We start from the raw sequence: 17,500 nt of genomic DNA on the forward strand, positions 1-17,500 counted from the left end.
TTGAAGTTTTATTCGTTGAATCATAAAACTCTTTACCACGATAAACAATAATTCCGTTTCGTATGTAAACTCGCAATTAGTATCTTTTTCAGCGGGGTTACCGCGTTCTTTGATTATACATACCTGCGAACAGTGTAATTTCAAATTTCGTTGTATACACAGTATTTCCCTTTAAGCTCGTGCATATTTTCCGCTTTAAGCTTTGTTGCAAACAAGAATGGAATATTAACTTGTCGATGGGGAGGTATTCGCTGTAATTTATTCGCACCTGTATATACATATATGTATATATATATATATTTATATATATATACATACATATATATATATATATATATATATACATATATCGTATTTAAACTTAAATAATAATCTGTGTTCGAATGCGTAACACATTTCGCGTGAAATATTAACGAGTTTCTTGATTCTGCGTATAAACGAAACACCATTCGAATCGATTCGATTCGATTCGATTCTATACATGACATATTTCTATTTGACGAGACAAATAACGACGCGTTGGTTTAAAAAGGAAAAAAGATTGAAAGAAAACAAGAAAAGAAAGAAGAGAAGGTAAACAAAAAAAAAAAAAAAAAAAAAGAAAAAAAGAGAAAAAAAGAAAATCAAATCGAAAGATTTAACATTACTTTAACAAATAAATAACGTTTCGCGTATTATCCTCTCGTTTCTTTCACTAATAAATATATACAATCGGTATATGCGTGGGAGAATGAGAAAATGTGTTTGAACTGTTTCTCAAATTTATCAAAAGAAAAACATTATTATAAGACCCGTTCAAGGTATCCAGCACGTATGAGCTACAAATTTCATTGGACGTTTATTCTTTTAAGAGAAAGAGAGAAGCATAGAAGATAGTGACAGAGAGAGAAAGAGAGAGAGAGAGAGAGAAAGAGAAAAGTAGTGAATCTTGACTACAGTCTTTTCTGAATCTACGAAAGCGTCGACCGTTATACGAGAGACTGAATATTCTAACGATGTTAAAATATTTCTTAGCGGTTTCTTTCCTTGGTATCTTTCAACATTCCGTTCTAGATTGAGAAGATGGCGACTATTCTAGGTTGTCTTTGGAAACGAAAGGATGGAATATAAAATACGGTAGAAATCTTCCCTCCCTATCCTTTTCCTCCTCCTCCTCCACCTCTCTCTATCTTTTTCTTTCTTCCTCTATCTATGTCAAAACCCCTCGTAAAGTTTTCACGCGTATTCTTCGCTTCATATAAGGAGAAGGAATCGTCGTAATGTCGTGAACTCGATCGTTTCGTGGCTCGATGAGGACGTATTTTCGAACGTTTACTCGCCTTGTCGATTCTCTCGTTTTCTCTTCGATCGGAACGAAGAAGCATAAGAGTAGCGAACCGTGAAGAGATAAAGAAAAAGAGACAGAGAATGAGAGAGAGAGAGAGAGATAGATAGATAGAAAGATGGATGGATAGATAGATAGATAGATAGATAGATAGATAGATAGGTAGATAGATATATAGTGCAAACGAGAAAAGAAGAATCGAGTTTGCAAATTTACCATCATATCTACATTCAATTTTTCCTCGAGGATGAGATACTACTCCTCATCTATGATAGATACGCTTGCGACACCATCAAAAATCTTTTATTCTTTCCTCTTCTTTATTTTTCTTGATTTTTCTTTTCTTTTTTCTCTCAATTTCAGATCGTATCGCACCCGTTAGAAAGAAAGATAGAGAATAAGATATTCACTCCCTTTTCCCGTTTACCCCTTCATACGATTTCGATTATCGTCTCGGTTTTTTCTTCTTCTTCTTCTTGTTTTTTTCTTTTTTTTTCTTTTTTTTTTTCTTTTCTTTCTCATTTTTTTCTCTTTCTTTTGCTGCCTCTTGCAAATTTACATCGCACGGTTTTTTTGAAATTTTATCCTATCCTGATAGCCGTACGTTCCTCGCACGAATATATTTTCTTTTCTGTGGTACGTATACGATTAAATATTATATGAATTCGATCATCATTAATATTATATGGTACAATCATTACCCGAACATTTATTATCGATCACATGTGTGTGTATGTGTGTGTTCACCATTCAAGAATTGACGACTAGCGCTCGAATTATACCGTTGATTATTCGTACGTTCGACTAGCGCTAATATTTGAACGTCCACTTTCCTGTATATCCACTCGCCATTCTCCACTTCTCTCTCTCTCTCTCTCTCTCTCTCTCTCTCTCTCTCCACTCTCTCTTTTGATGGTCGTGCTTTGTTTCTCTATCGCATCGAGAGAAACCATTCGATTGTACCACTACGTCGTCCAATGAGATTCTCGATGAAATTCCGACCAAATTTTCATAAGCTATTATTATTTTTAAACGTGTTATTTTTAAGAAAAAAAGAAAAAGAGAGAGAGAGAGAGAGAGAGAGAAACAGACAAACAGGGAAAAACCGTATGAATAAAAAAGGAAAAAGAAAAGAGAAAAGAAAAAAAAAAAAGAAAGAAGTGAAAAAAAGAGAAGAACATAGAAAAAAAGAAAGTGAAAGGAAAGAGATATAACGAGTATAGTCGTTGCATATTTATCGGATTATATTTACGACAACCATAAGCGTTTCGTCGATAATAAATCCACGTAAGAGAGGAGGTTGACAGGAGAAAAATATTTCAAGGAGCTTCGGTGATGGTTATATAAATCTACCCGAGTCTTCCCCTCCTACCCGTTGCCCCTGACACCCCTATCTCTACGACCTCCCTCCCTCCCCCTCCGGTCCACGGTCCTTCACCACCGCGCCGTACCACGCCGCTGCCCTCCCCCTTCACTCTTTGTTAGAAAAAGGATACCCCCGAGTCTGGGGTATCTCAACAGCCTCCTAGAAAAGAGAATAGATACTGGTGGGCGCCTTGCAAGGAAACAGCTCACCTTGTTATAATGGATCTCATTACTTTTATCACACGGACATACATCTACCCCAACTCGAAATTACCTTCCGCTAGGAGCACCCTTCCATCCCTTCTTCCTTTCTTCCTTCCCTCTCTCTCTCTCTCTCCCTCTCTCTCTCTCTCTTTTTCTCTCTTCCTCATCCTTGGTTCTTTCTTCTTATGGCGCTTCTTTCGGGTCAGGGTTCTCTACCAATCTGCATGCAAAAATTCTGGATGGATCATGCTTTTGTACTCCTTCCCCTTTCACCTCCATCCAACTTCACCACCATCACTACCACTATCAGCAACACTTACACCTACATCCCCGTTCCCTTCTATTATTATCCTATGCGTCTCAAACTTATACGTTCTTTCATTTTTGTCGATGAAATTGGATAGGAGCAAAGATAGGCCTTTCGCCGTTAGCGAAATACAATTTCGCTAACGGCGAAATACATAAATCCTAATCGTTTATCCCTCTAATCCGTACCATTAATAATAATGATGATGATAATGATAATGATGATGATAATAATAATAATAATAATGATAATAATAATAGGAAATCTGTAGAATCGATATACGAGAATGAACGTATCATACGAAAGCAAGCTGAGACGTACCGGCGGTAGGACATGGGAGTCGGAGAAAGAGGGTGCGGGGGAGGGAGTTCAAGAAAAAAAAAAAAAAAAAAATAAAAAGAAAAGAAAAAGAATTCCTCTACTTTAACGGAAACGGACAGAAAAGAACGACGAACACTTTCGAAATTGGCTGAACAGAAAGCCAAGCTCGTTAGAAAGAAAACTAACGTAATTAAGCAGTACAAACAAAAGAGTTTTTGACAAACAGTTTCAATGCTTTGGCAATGTTACTCACTTGTTCCATTTTCTTCATCTTTTCTCTCTCTCTCTCTCTCTCTCTCTTTCTCTCTCTGTGTATATCTATCTATTTCTATCTCTGTCCATCCATCCATCCATCTATCTCTTATTTCCTTCTCTCCATCTCTCTTTCTCTCTCTCTCTCTCTCCCTTTTTCTCTCTCTTTCTCTCTCTCCTTCTCTCACTCTCTCTCTCTCTTTCAAGTTTACTACGAATGGCAAACCGTCGATTTTATTTGCCGAACCCTTGGTCTGCTCTCCCGTGTTACGCCGTTGCAATTTGCTAATGCGATGAAAAAGTAAACAGACCGCAGAATATAAGCCGGCATCATGGGACACACGAACCAGTCGATTCAACTAACACCAATGTTACTATTACAAACTCGTTCCGGCACGTATCCACAGTAACACATTAAATTTTCCCGTTTGTACGATATATGTATGTACGTACATACACATACATACACAAATACATACACATACACATCCCCAACAAAACCAGAGAGAGAGAGAGAGAGGGTGAGAGAGAGAGAGAGAGTGATGGAATGAATGCATTTATTCGAATGCCAGTGGAAGTGTGTTCGTTGATGGACGCGACGAATATTTAAATGGGATACGTAATTTTAGTCGACGAGAAGGATACCCTCCCTCCGCCTCTCCCTCAGACCCAGCACAATCCTCTAAAGAATATAGAATTGCGAGTAGTGAGAAATATAATTTCGTAATCGAACGATTATGCGAATCAGTTGAATGGTTTCCGATCGGATGATAATAATCGTTTTCTTTCTTGACTCGATTCTCTTCGCCCTTCATCCTTTCTCTCTCTCTCTCTCTCTCTCTCTCTCTCTCTCTCTCTCTCTTTCTTTTTCTTTACGTTAGATGCACGAAAAAAAGAAAGAAAGGGGAAATATTTGCCCGATGAACCGCAAAAATCGGGCCGATACTTTTCGAACGACGATCGGGACATTTCCTTTGGAAAAGTTTCCTTTCCCTGTTTACCTTCAAGAAGAATGTTTTAAAACGTGAAAAGTGTCGCGTAAGGAGGAAAACTGTACTTCCCTTTTGGAAGATAAACATTTTTGAAAGAGTTCTCTTATACTTTTATCTTCGTATCTCGTATAATCGATCGACTAATCAAGATTTGGGTTAATGGAAATGAAAAAAGGAAAGGTGTCTATATATCTGTCTATTTGTGTGTATGTATATGTGTGTGTGTGTGCGTGTGCGTGTGCATGTTTGTATTTGCGTTTATGTTTGCCAACATCCGCGTGGCGAAAAAAAAATAAAACAATTCTACATTCTACGTTCTATAGAACGATTTTTTATTCAAACTGATTCGAGAATGGCAGAGATTACAAAATAGTTAGCGACTTTATCTTTTTTCTTCTATTCTGTTTTTTTTTTCCTTATTTTTTTTTATTTTTTGTTTTTTTTTTTCTTTTTTTTTTTCTTCGTAGGGATCGACCAACGTTGCACGGTTGTTATGTCTACGTGTGTGCGTTTACGTTTGCGTGCGCATTCGCTTGCGCGTCTATGTGCATGATATTAAGCGCCTTTATTAAAAACTCTCGTATTTACGATCTTTCCAACGAAGCCACGGCTTGCAGCCAATAACAGTGTTATGCGGAGAAGCTTTAATCGAAGCTCTCTCTCTCTCTCTCTCTCTTCTTTTTATATACTCGTAAAGAGATAAAGAGAAAGAAAGAGAAAGGGGAGAGAGAGAGAGAGAGAGAGAGAGAGAAAGAGAACTTTCCTAGTGATACTTTTGTCTATTAACCTAAATCCCAAGTTAATGGATTCTTTCTTTATTTGTTCGTGTTGGTAATGATACCCGATGGCAAATTTGTTTAAAGCATTTAATTTTCATTCCGACGAACGAATAATTTCTAAATCCTTATGAACAGTATCATATACTATATTGTCATTCGGTATACACGATGATGTTGTGATGAACGTCATTAAACAAACAGCCTATTCACAAGAGGCAGATTTTATCGGTGCGAATCTCTACCTCGTAGGAAATATTCCTCGTACTCATTGAATATGGAAAACAGTGCAAAACCGTTCCGAGGGCTTCGTTATAGGCGCTTCCCTGTAAACTTTAGAGAGAAGTATGCTCTACGTTATACGGGCGATTCGTTGTTAAACATGAAAAGATTAGCTGGCTTGAACAACGTTAGTCAGTTTCAACAACGTTTACTTCAGAAGATACGATCAGAGTTTATGCCAACTGGTACGAGACTTCTTCCGAGCCTCTCTTCTACTACTTCTCCTACTACCACTACTACTACTACTACTACACTACTACTACTACTACTACTACTATCGATAATCGAGTTGTAAAAGTTAGCTTAATGCATTTGAAACAAATAACACAGATATATATATATACATGATCGTATCATATCTTATTTATAAATAACTATATTATAAATATATATATATATATTTGTTTATAATATGCACCCTAATAGCCTGCAGTCAGCGAAATAGGGTTATACTCTTTAAGACAATCTCACATATTTATAATTTATAATATTTTACAGTATGAAATATAAATGACCTTATATATCAATCTTATTATTGAATTTTCGTATAAGAAAAAATATATAGTTCCATTAAAAGAGAAAAAAAGAATAAATAAATTTAACTTTGTAATTTACCCTACTGCTCGATCAATAAAAAAAAAGAACATCTGGCACCATATGATATGTGCCCTTTCACTAACTTCGTAATAAAAAAATTTCTACAAAAATTTGTTTCTTTTTTTTTTTTTTTATAAATTCAATCACTCACGAAATATTCCAATTTTTTGAAAAAACCGGATATATATATATATATATATATATATATATATATATAACAAATATGGTATATATATATAATAAGTATAAAAATACTTTCTAAACGTGAATATTTCATTTGGATGATAATTATGCAACGATAGATATCAGAGAGAATGTAGGAACGACAATTAAATGATTAATTCGACGATCACGGATTATTATCACGTTGCGAGGGAGTTTTCCGCGGATCCCGGGAAGATTAATCGAGCGTACATTGTCCACTTGGCGCAATTATCGTTCAGGAAGATATCGGAACGATCTAACGGTGCGTACATATCCGGTGGCATTGGCTTCCGACTCGGTGCAAAATTGGCTGGTGAGATTGGCACGAAGGTACAACTGAGATTGGCAGATGTATTATTGCCTATGACGTAACTCCGCGTTATATGTATGTACATGTAGATTTTAGTCGTGTTGGTAGATCGCTAGATGTATCTTCGTTTCAGTACGAGATTGAGAGAGAGAGAGAGAGAGAGAGAAATAGATGAATAGAGACAGAGAGAATATTCCATTTGCGGAATGCAACGTGTGGCCTATGGAAGTGTACAGCGCACGATAATCGATTTCTTGATGCTCTTTGAACAGTATGCTACCCTTCGTGTTCGACCCCTACACAACGATAATCTTCAAATATTCATACGCGTCTGTGGAAGGACAAAAAGGAAAAAATATCAAAGGAAGAAAAAAAAAATATATATATATATGTATATATATATATATTTTTATATCGCATAACGAAAGTATGAATATTAGTTTTTTTTTCTCCCGCGTACCATATAAAAATTTTATTATTTCTTTCACTTTGATAAGTCCCCGAAAAGTATTCGTTGTTGATGATTAGATAATTCGGTTAAAAAAAAAAAAAAAAAAAAGAAAAAGAAAAGAAAAAGGAAAAAGAAACAGAAAAGAAGAAAAAGTTTGTGTCGATGATAACGAAATAAAAAAAAAAAAATATATTGTTTTCGTAACCGTCCTTTTCATCGGGAGACGAAAGAGAAAGGGGGTGGGGAAAAAAAAACAAGAAAAAAAAACGAAAATCCACGCGATAATCCAGTACTTTTGTCTCGTAGAAATTATTTACATCGATCCTTTTTAAATAATTTATCGAGGTTAGATCCTCTTTCCTACAGTTTCGTTTTTCATTTTACATAGGAGAAAGAGCTTATCCAAGATGAAGCTTCTTGCGAATGTAACGTGATGTGACGCGCAAAGTATGGAAAGGTTCTCTCTCTCTCTCTCTCTTTCTCTTCTCTCTCTTTCTCTCTCTCTCTCTCTCTCTCTCTCTCCTTCTTTCTCTTCCAATCTCTCAACCTCTACCAGATTACGAAAGAAAATTCAATCTTACATCAAAGCTCTTGTCAGAGTTATTTCTCGTTATTTAATTTTTTTTCTTTGTTAAAAATTCGTAAACTCTTCGATTATATTTTTCTTTACTTTAAACGTTACGTTTGAAACATAACTTAATGATTTTTCTATTCTTTGCAACATTTAATATTTTCTTCCTTTCTTTCTTTGTCTTTCTCTCTTTTCTTTTTTTTTCCTGTTTTTCCTTTTTTTTTTTTTTTTTTTTTATTCATTTTTTTTCTTTTCGTTTTCCAAGAAAGAACGTTTCTATAACACGAAAGTTGCACTTAACGTTGTTCATACGAGAAACGTCGTTTCACGAAATGTAGAAAACCGACTGACACCGATCGATCTATGGATCGTTAAAGAAGTTTGTTTCGAACGTTTCGTACATTTCAGTCTCGGCGCGCATCATTCAATTTAAAGATCCATCTCGGTAGTGGCACGTAGGGATACTTTATTTCTTCCGAATCAGATTTGACTTACTCATTCTCTCTCTCTCTCTCTCTCTCTCTCTCTCTCTCTCTCTCTCTTTTTCGCTCGAGTTCGAGAAAATTTCATTTCGTCAATTAGAATGACCCTTCTTTAATTCGCAATTCAAGGATACCGGTAGATATCGATTAATGAATTTACTCTCACGTTGGACCTTCGATGAAGAAAGAAGGATACGATTACGAATAGAGAGTTGTTTAAAACGATTTCATCTAATAAACGAACGAGATTCTGAATGAAATATATATATATATATATATAGAGAGAGAGAGAGAGAGAAAGAGAAAAGATATAAATTAATGAAAAAAAAAAGAAAAAGAAAACAATGCAAAAGGAAACATAGCTGTGATAAAAGAGAGAAAGTCTTGGATATATTCCGATCTTTTTTCTTATTCGTTTATTCGAGATAAAAGGAAATCCATGATTCAGGAATTCCTCTGCCATCGAAATGATAAATTCACTATTGGAGCGACGTCAAGGCTCGAGTAGCGTATTCCGAAAGTTGGCAGCCCGGTGAACTACTCTGCTCTGTTCTGCTCTCTCTCTCTCTCTCTCTCTCTCTCTCTCTCTCTCTCTCTCTCTCATTTTTCTACAAGTTCTCTGGGCTCAAAAAGCTTCCTTTTTTTTCCCCTCTTGGAAAGAAGCAAATCAAACAGACTTCGCAGACGTATGAAGAACCATCTTCGAGAACGTTGGAGTCGCTGATTATCTTTGATCTTCGGCCGGTGGATTACCAAAGAGAGAGAAAGAAAGAGAGAGAGAGAGAGAGAGAGCCAAGTCAGCTTTCCATACAATTCCAACGACTCTTATCCGTCGAACCTTGACGACATTTTACTATTTTCAAAAGCACAAAGGTCCATGTCGATTTGTACGTGATTGAGTTGTCGAATAAAAATCCTTGAAACCTTTATCAAGCCCAAATATAATTACTTACATTGCTTTTCAATATTTTCGATATTTGTACGATTCTTTTTTTCTTCTTTTATTCTTTTTTTTCTTTTTTCCTTTTCTCTTTTTCTTTCTTTCTTTCTTCTTCTTAAAGAATATACATTATCAGTCAAGTAAATTTTTTCTTTTTTTTTTTTCGTCTTTTCTTTTTTTTTTCTTTTTTTTTTTTTTGCAAATAATTACCCATCGCGAGAATAATAAATTTTTAATTGAATCGATCGAGACGACATCGTGATATCGTTTAGGTACACGATTATTCCAAGTTCGATTTTCAGGATGTTTTAGTACCGTCCGATCGACGGTCCCTTCGCAGTTTACAGGATTGTAATTTGATCAGGGATACGACTATGGTACCCTGATTGGTAGGTAGATGGACAAATATTCGATGTTTCGATGGGTGGAATAAACCGCGAACCACCAAATCCCCGATCGGTGATAGAAGGTACGTCTATGCACTCTCCGAGGAACGACTCTTGCATGACGATATTCGAGTAATGCGTCATATTACCACCACGCTGTGGTCTATTTAATTAGTTCCGGAGCTTTGTGAAGCTAGTAAACGTTGGCTCTTGCCTAACTAAACCAGTCTGATTATCGACTCGACAACACATTCGTTCGTATCTCGGTTTATATTTTATCGAATACCTATGTACATGTGTGTGTGTGTGTGTGTGTGTTCATGCGTGTATTGTATATCGAACTGACAATGACTAGCTAACATAAAATTTTAATAAAATTCTTATTAATGTTTTAGTTTTAACTTTATACTTTTTTTTTTAACACGCTGACCATCACTATGATCATACATGAATGTATATAATTGTAAAATATTGAATGAACATATTAATGAACAATTAATAAATTTTGAATCTTTATCGTTAATTAGAGAATTACTTTGAATTAATAATAAATGTGATTATGTAAGAATATTGTTTTAAATATATAATCGTATTTATTATTATCCCTTTATTATATGCTTAGAATAATAAAAATTGTTTTTTCGTGGCGTCTTGAATAGAATATCCGACATTATATTATAGTACAAGAATGTATATATATATATATATATATATATATATATATATATCACATATATATATATATCACAAGCCAAATCGATTAACACGACTTTTTGAATTTTTTTTTTTCTTTTTTTCTTAATTTAAGCGTCAAAACACTCGATGGATGGATCCTCGTTTTTTACATTCGTAATAAATTGCTGTCATTTAATACCATTGAATGAAATAAAATTTATATATAGTATAGGTATATATATATATATATATATATATATATATATATATATATATATAGTTTATATATAGCAATTTATTATTACTACAGATAATCGAAATGGTCCATAGAAAAATATAACGACGTGTGTTCCACGTGAAATGATTGATCCATCGTAAATAAATACTTATGTACGTAGATCGTAAAAATCATTTTAGTATAGTACTCTAATTTCTAGTACAGGGTCATAAATTCTTCGCGTTCCTCGTAGAAATTTCTAATTGAATCGTTTTCCTCTTATTGTCTATTGATATAACTAAATTCCGCGGGGGCTTTTCGTTTCGACGTACGAAAATTTTCCTAACTTTGTCGCAATCAAAATTTTTATTTCAAAAAGATTACAACGACAACGTATACGTTCGTTTCCATAACATTTCAATACTTTTCCAACGATAAATTTATAAAGATCTTGAAGAGAGAATAAAATAGACATTGAGATTTTAATGAAAATATTTTATCGTATCCAATCGAAAGAGATATTATTAATTTCTTCATAGCATCGTCCATTATTAGAAAAATTATTACTTTGAAAGCTATCCCTTTAAAGACTTGTCTCGGTGTACGTATTTAAATTTTTGTGTCGTTAATGTCCATTAAAAAAAAAAAAAAATAAAAAAAAAGAAAGAAAAAAGAAAAAAAGAACATCAAAAAAGAAAATTGAAAATTGAAAATTGAAAATTGAAAATTGAAAATTGAAAATTGAAAATCGTACGAATTTCAATTCGATAAATTTTGATACACGAGAGAAAAGGATTTTCGTCATCTCTTTTTTTTTTCTTTTCTTTTTTTTCCCCCTCGAAAAATCGCTTTAAATCAATCCAATTTCTCGAACGAAACGTTCGGCCTTTATTGACCTAATTAAAAGGCACGGTGGTAACAAAAATTACGATAAACTCGGCGAAGCATTGACGACTGGCATCGTTCCTAATCGTGACATTCGTCTGCCATTTTTCTTTTTTTCATTATACCTTCAATACATCGCGATATCTCTCTCTCTCTCTCTCTCTCTCTCTCTTTCTCTCTTTCATTTTTTTTTTTTTTTTTACTTTAGAATTGATATCGAATTCGTGAATCCGCACAGGCCTCGGTAAAAGTGCCGCAATGCGCTTTGACGTAGAGATACCAACGCGTGTATAGTGGCGATACGCGAATTTATGCGGCGTAAATGGCTGCTGCGTTCGATAGAGAGAAAGAGAGTGAGAAGGAAAAAGAAAAACAGAGAGAAAGAGAGAGACAGAGAGAAAGAGAGATAGAGAGAAAGAGAGAGAGTGAGAGAGAGATTGAGGAGAAGGGAAAAGAAATAAAGCTAGTTTTGTTCATCGATGCGAAGCTATGCTACAAATGGCATCTGTGCTACGAGTTTCTCTCTCTCTTTCTCTCTCTCTCTCTCTCTCTCTCTCTCTTTGTCTCTATCTTTTCTTTGGACCGATAAAAGGGAATAAAAGATTATAGAAAACAGGGAAGATGGATATTGCAGTTTTCCGATCTCCCTCGTTCCGCGTCATTAAGATAAATTTATCGACTCGGCGAAACTTTGCTTACGTTTGTTCGCATACCAGACGCCATGTCGTGCCCTATAGATTTTATTTAGATAGAAAACACGGACGTAACCGTTTTCGAGTCCTCGCCTCGTTCATTTTACTTCATCGATTCTCAAGGATAAACTCAACTACGTAGTGGATTTACCAAGTGGATCCCCGAAGCGACGGAAGTAATTTTGCTTCTACGACCTCTAATTCTTCCTCCTCCAGCACGGTGCCATCCTCTATAAGGAGGATACAACCTTCTCTTCTCGGTCGATCGGTCACTCATTTCAATTTAATGAAAAGCAGTCGTCTTAAAGAGAGATGACTGACGGATCATATTAGATACATCAAAATCCATTGTGATCTGAAAAAATACTCGCGTGAGATGTATTTTTCTTTATTTTTTTTTTTTAATGAATACTTATCGTCTCTCTCGTATCTTAAATCGCCGAATTTTGAAAAGAAAAAAAAAAAAAAAATAAAAAAAAAAGAAAATGTTTCCGATCGTACTCATCAAAGTCTCAAAAAGTATCTTCAAAAGATATTTTTTTTTTATCTTCTCTTCTTTATTTTCATTTATTTCCAACTATGAAATTAACGAAATATATATATATATATTTTGTTAATGTATATTATTTGTAAAAGTGAGATGACATAGGTAACAACGAAATTTTGCCAAATATCATTCGACAATATTTTCTTTAAGCTTTAATTCGATTATAATTCAATTGTTATTCCAATGAAATATCATCGTTATAGTTGTATTTCACGTGCGTTTAGGTATATTAAATAAAAAGTCCAAAGAAAATATTCGTTCTTTATAAGATTTTGCAAGCTCGTCCGTCTTCCCGAGTCCTTTTAAAATATTCCTTCGTAACGTGGAACGTTGAAAGTAGTTGCTTTCACGCGAGCCTCCGGCGGCCGAGTTTAGTTAGGAAGTTTATCGCGCTAATTGAAGCCTTCGGACTCTTCGAATTCGAACTTACCCTCTTAGGAAAATGGTATGAGGGGTTGGGGAGAGATGAGGGCGGGTGGGCGGGAAGGGAAGAGATGGAGGGGGCCGGCTAATTGCCGCCTACAATTTCTGCTAATTACTTTCTCGCGAAGTTACCCACGACGTAGAAGAGGGTGCCTCGCTGGTTGACTCTCTTTTTCTCTCTCTCTCTCTCTCTCTCTCTCTCTCTTTTCGATTACTTATCGGACGGCGATACCGAACGTGAACGGTACGAACGATAATGGCAAACTCGCTGAGAGTAATCGTCATAGTCCCTTTTTCTTGATAACGAGGAATAGAGCTTCGAAAGTTAGCTCGTTAGGGATATCTATGTACGTAGGATTTCGATTCGAATCAAAACGATTCTTCTTTCGCTCCTTTTCACGATATACGAAAGAACAAATAAAAGAAATATACAAAAAAAAAAGAAAAAAAAAAATATATATATATATGTATATAACATTTCGTTATATAGTAATTCCTTTAAGTTACTTTTGTTGAGAATACAATCGATTGTATCTAGTTAAAACAAAAAAAAAAAAAAAGAAAAAAGAATGCATCGCACGTCCTTCATGTTTTCACCCTTTCAATGTCATTTTAATTCGAATAAAACTTTTACCATATTACTGATGTAATACGGCGCGAAAAACAACAGTTAAATAGATATATGTGTATGTATATATACATATATATATATATACGTATATATATATATATATATGTATATATATATATTTATAGCGTATATATAGCGACGGCGTATTAACAGAGCTCTCGTTGCATATGCAGATGCTACGTATGTATCTACGTAGGTTGTTCGTACAAGTGGCGAGAAGCTAGAGTCGACTCTACTGAGAGAACAGTTTAAATTATCTGGAAATGCATAGAGAGACCGAGAGAGATAGAGATAGATATACATATATATATATATACATATATATATAGAAAGAGAGAGACAGAGGGAGAGGGAGAGAACTGACTCGAACCCTTTGACAAGGACATCTCAAAGCAAGAAGCCAAGCCTCTGGCATAGCCACTAATCTGCAGGTCACCTACACGAGAAACCACTGCGTCCACTTCTCCATCTCCTCTTCCACCTTAGTTTACTCCTACGTTTACTCCTGTCCTTAACGTACACGTACAAGTAATGGTAACACGTAAGATTGGGGTCCCCTTTCCGAATGGAGCGTGATTAATGCAACTAATCCTACTCTTGCTTATAGATACACGTATAATCACAAAGTTATATAATAGAACTTGGTATGGACATTCTATATCCCTCTGAGGGCCGATAATTCATTCATGTTTGAACGTATTATCTATCGTTCGGCATTCGAACGAAATCTTCTCTAACATGTGATGCTATTGTCACATGGAAAACATTGAGATCGTTCTAAATAGATTATTCGCCAATTATGTTAACACAAAAAAAAAAAGAAAAAAAAATAAATAAATAACATTTTCGTGAAATCTTGTGATTTTGAAAATTTTGTAAATCGTTATTATTGTTATATTTTTTTTCTATTCTTTTTTTTTTTTACTTCTTTCTTTAGTTCAATATTTCTCAAACTTTTCTTTCTGATTAGCAATGAAAAATTCACACGATCAATCCCATTTTCTCTATATCTGTTCAAAGTAATGGATTCGAGAAATTTTCTCGTGATTGAACGCAAAATTTCAATACAGAATTATTGACTTTTATACCTGTACATATGTGTGTGTGTGTGTGTATGTGTGTTCAGGTGTAGTTGTAACATGCTAATATAATATATATCGATGTATGTTGTGTGACATATAGACTCCTTTGGTTGATAATACGATCGAAACTATCTCAAGTTTCTCTAGGTGCTATAATTCATTGATTTCCTTAAAGAAATAAATCTTAAAAATTTCTAATATTATTATCAATATTATTATTATTATTACTATTATTATTATTATTATTATTATTATTATTATTATTATTATTATTATTATTATTATTATTATTATTATTATTATTATTATTATTAGAGCAATATTATAAGAATCTCTTGAACTTTTCGCTACGAAATGGTTTATTTCATATTTGTTCGGACGTCGGGATAAAAGAAAGAAAGAAAGGGAGAGAGAGAGAAAGAGAGAAAGGCAAAGGAAAAAAAGCGAGGAAAAAAGAACAAAAAAAAAAAATTGCAAATATAAAAGAAAAGAAATAAAATATCGTGCATGTCGGAGCGCAGTTTTAGTAGACCTTTTGGAAACGACCTTGCCCGGGGCACGTTTGCTCGAGAAGAGAGACATATCCATTTTCCTGCAGGCTCGCGTTTCTTTAGAAAATTCGTTTCTCCGTTTTCCACCTGAAAAACGGAATACACGTTTTGTCAGTACGTGGGAGAATGCAATGGTAGTGGTTACCTACCGGTGGTGATGGTGATGGTGATGGTGATGATGGTGTTGGTGATGGTGGGTGGTGCTGGTAGCTGCTGGTAGTATTGCACGGAGAACGCGAAAACGACTCACGCAGAGCCTCTTTAGTGGCTCGTAATTCAACGAGAGCTTTTCTCGAATTCCCAGCAGCCGCGGTCGCAGTCGTGGATACAAATTTTGCACGCACATTTCCATGGTAACGGCCAGTCACCGTTCTTTAAAAAAGTATAAAGGAGGAGAAGGAGAGAGAGAGAGAGAGAGAGAGAGAGAGAGAGAGAGAAAGAGGGAGAACAAATGTTATGGCATTGTTCGTTCTAGTCGATAAGAGAAACATAAATTCTATAGAAGTAGAGAGAGAAAGAGAAAGAAAGAGAGAGAGAGAGAGAGAGAGAGAGAGGGATGAAAAAAAAACCGAAAAAAATCGTGATCGTAAAAGTTATTCAATTTGAAAAAAACTACGTAGGTATATTTCGTCGATCAAATAGTACGTACCGAACAATCGTCGACCTAAAAGTTAGCCGACAAAATATTGGATGAGACGGATCGACAGTGTAAGCTCGTGCTTCTTTCATTGTCGATCCTTCGTTTACCATCGAGAAAGATAAACGTCATGCAACGAATACCCAAAGTCTATATATTATTATACTATCATTTTTTTTGCTTCTACAACGATCGTATGTATGTATGTATGTATGTATGTATGTATGTATGTATTTATGCATATATACAAGTATATTAACTTAACATTTTGTAATATCATTGTTAAAGTTTTCATATTAAAACGTTTAAAGAAAATATTGAATCGTAATGTTTAATATACCGCAATATCATTCGTGAATTGTTACAATGTAAACGAAAGTTTACTAACGTTTCCGTAAGAATGTCAAGAAAGAGATACCATTATCATTGGACGCACGTAAGAGAAGGAGAGGGAGAGAGAGAGAGAGAGAGAGAGAGAGAAAAGGAAGAAAGTAAAGAAAGAAAAATGAGACAGAAGAGGACGAATCTAAACGAATAAAAAGTATTCTCGTAGTCGTAAGTTTAAAATGTATTATTTCAGGTTAGTTTTCAAGCTCGCGTCCACCGAGTCGTCGATTCGTTTCACTTAGGAAAAGATATACAATCCGTCTCCCCTCTCACCGACCAATTGAATAATTCACCATGCAAAATGCCGTAACTGGATTACATTTAAATAATTAAGCTACTACCCGAGCCAACTTCTCGAACCCGTATCTCGGATATAACGTTCCCTTCGACCGCTTGCGAATTACACCCCAAAAGGAATTGGATCCTCGACTCCGATTGGATATTTCTTTTATCCTTCCTTTCCCTTCTTTTTCTTCTTCTTCGTTCTTCTTCGTCTTATTTCCTTTACTTTTACGTAAACAGATGATATGCGATTGCTAGAATTTGTCTTTTCTTTTCCCTACAACGTATTGCCCGTTTCAACGAGTAAATCTATTCTCGAAAGGAAAAATTTTTCTTTCGAACTCTTACTATTCGAATATTTTGTTTTCTTTTTCTTTACTTTTCTTTATCTTTCTTTCTCTTTAAACATCTTGACAAAAATTAAAACAAAAATATATTCCAAACATCATTCTTTCGTTCCAATAACATTATAGCAATATAAAAGTAATCGATAAAGTGAATCTCTCTCGTACGTTTTTATAACATTATATCGTATCATTAATGATAATAAATATTGATAGTAATTAATAATAGTAATGGTACTAATAATAATTAGTAATAATGACATTAGTAACAGCAACGTTACTATACCGAAAGGGTAAATAGAATGGAACAATATGAATTTAATTATTTTAATGAACTAGCATTAACATTAACTACATTAGCGCGAAGATGATTTTCATTGTAA

General features: G+C 34.6%; 1 protein-coding gene and 1 long non-coding RNA gene across 19 annotated transcripts in view; one reads left to right on the forward strand and one right to left on the reverse strand.

The window, feature by feature from the left end:
• dlg1 (MAGUK family member discs large 1) overlaps positions 1-17,500 on the forward strand; it is a 462,366-nt gene that overhangs the window by 284,821 nt on the left and 160,045 nt on the right. The gene's annotated exons all lie outside the window — the stretch shown is intronic.
• The window catches only part of LOC118447529 (uncharacterized), a 60,657-nt gene continuing 58,430 nt past the window's right edge, over positions 15,274-17,500 (reverse strand). For all 5 annotated transcript variants that reach the window (XR_014982882.1, XR_014982881.1, XR_014982879.1 and 2 more), the window contains exons 3-4: positions 15,617-15,839; positions 15,274-15,554 (exon numbers count right to left, since the gene is read on the reverse strand). This is a non-coding gene — a long non-coding RNA (uncharacterized LOC118447529). The remainder of the gene's footprint in view (positions 15,555-15,616; positions 15,840-17,500) is intronic.

Source organism: Vespa mandarinia, chromosome 1 (assembly GCF_050613455.1).
Source record: "Vespa mandarinia isolate Hongniang chromosome 1, ASM5061345v1, whole genome shotgun sequence".
In the NCBI taxonomy this organism is placed as follows: domain Eukaryota; kingdom Metazoa; phylum Arthropoda; class Insecta; order Hymenoptera; family Vespidae; genus Vespa; species Vespa mandarinia.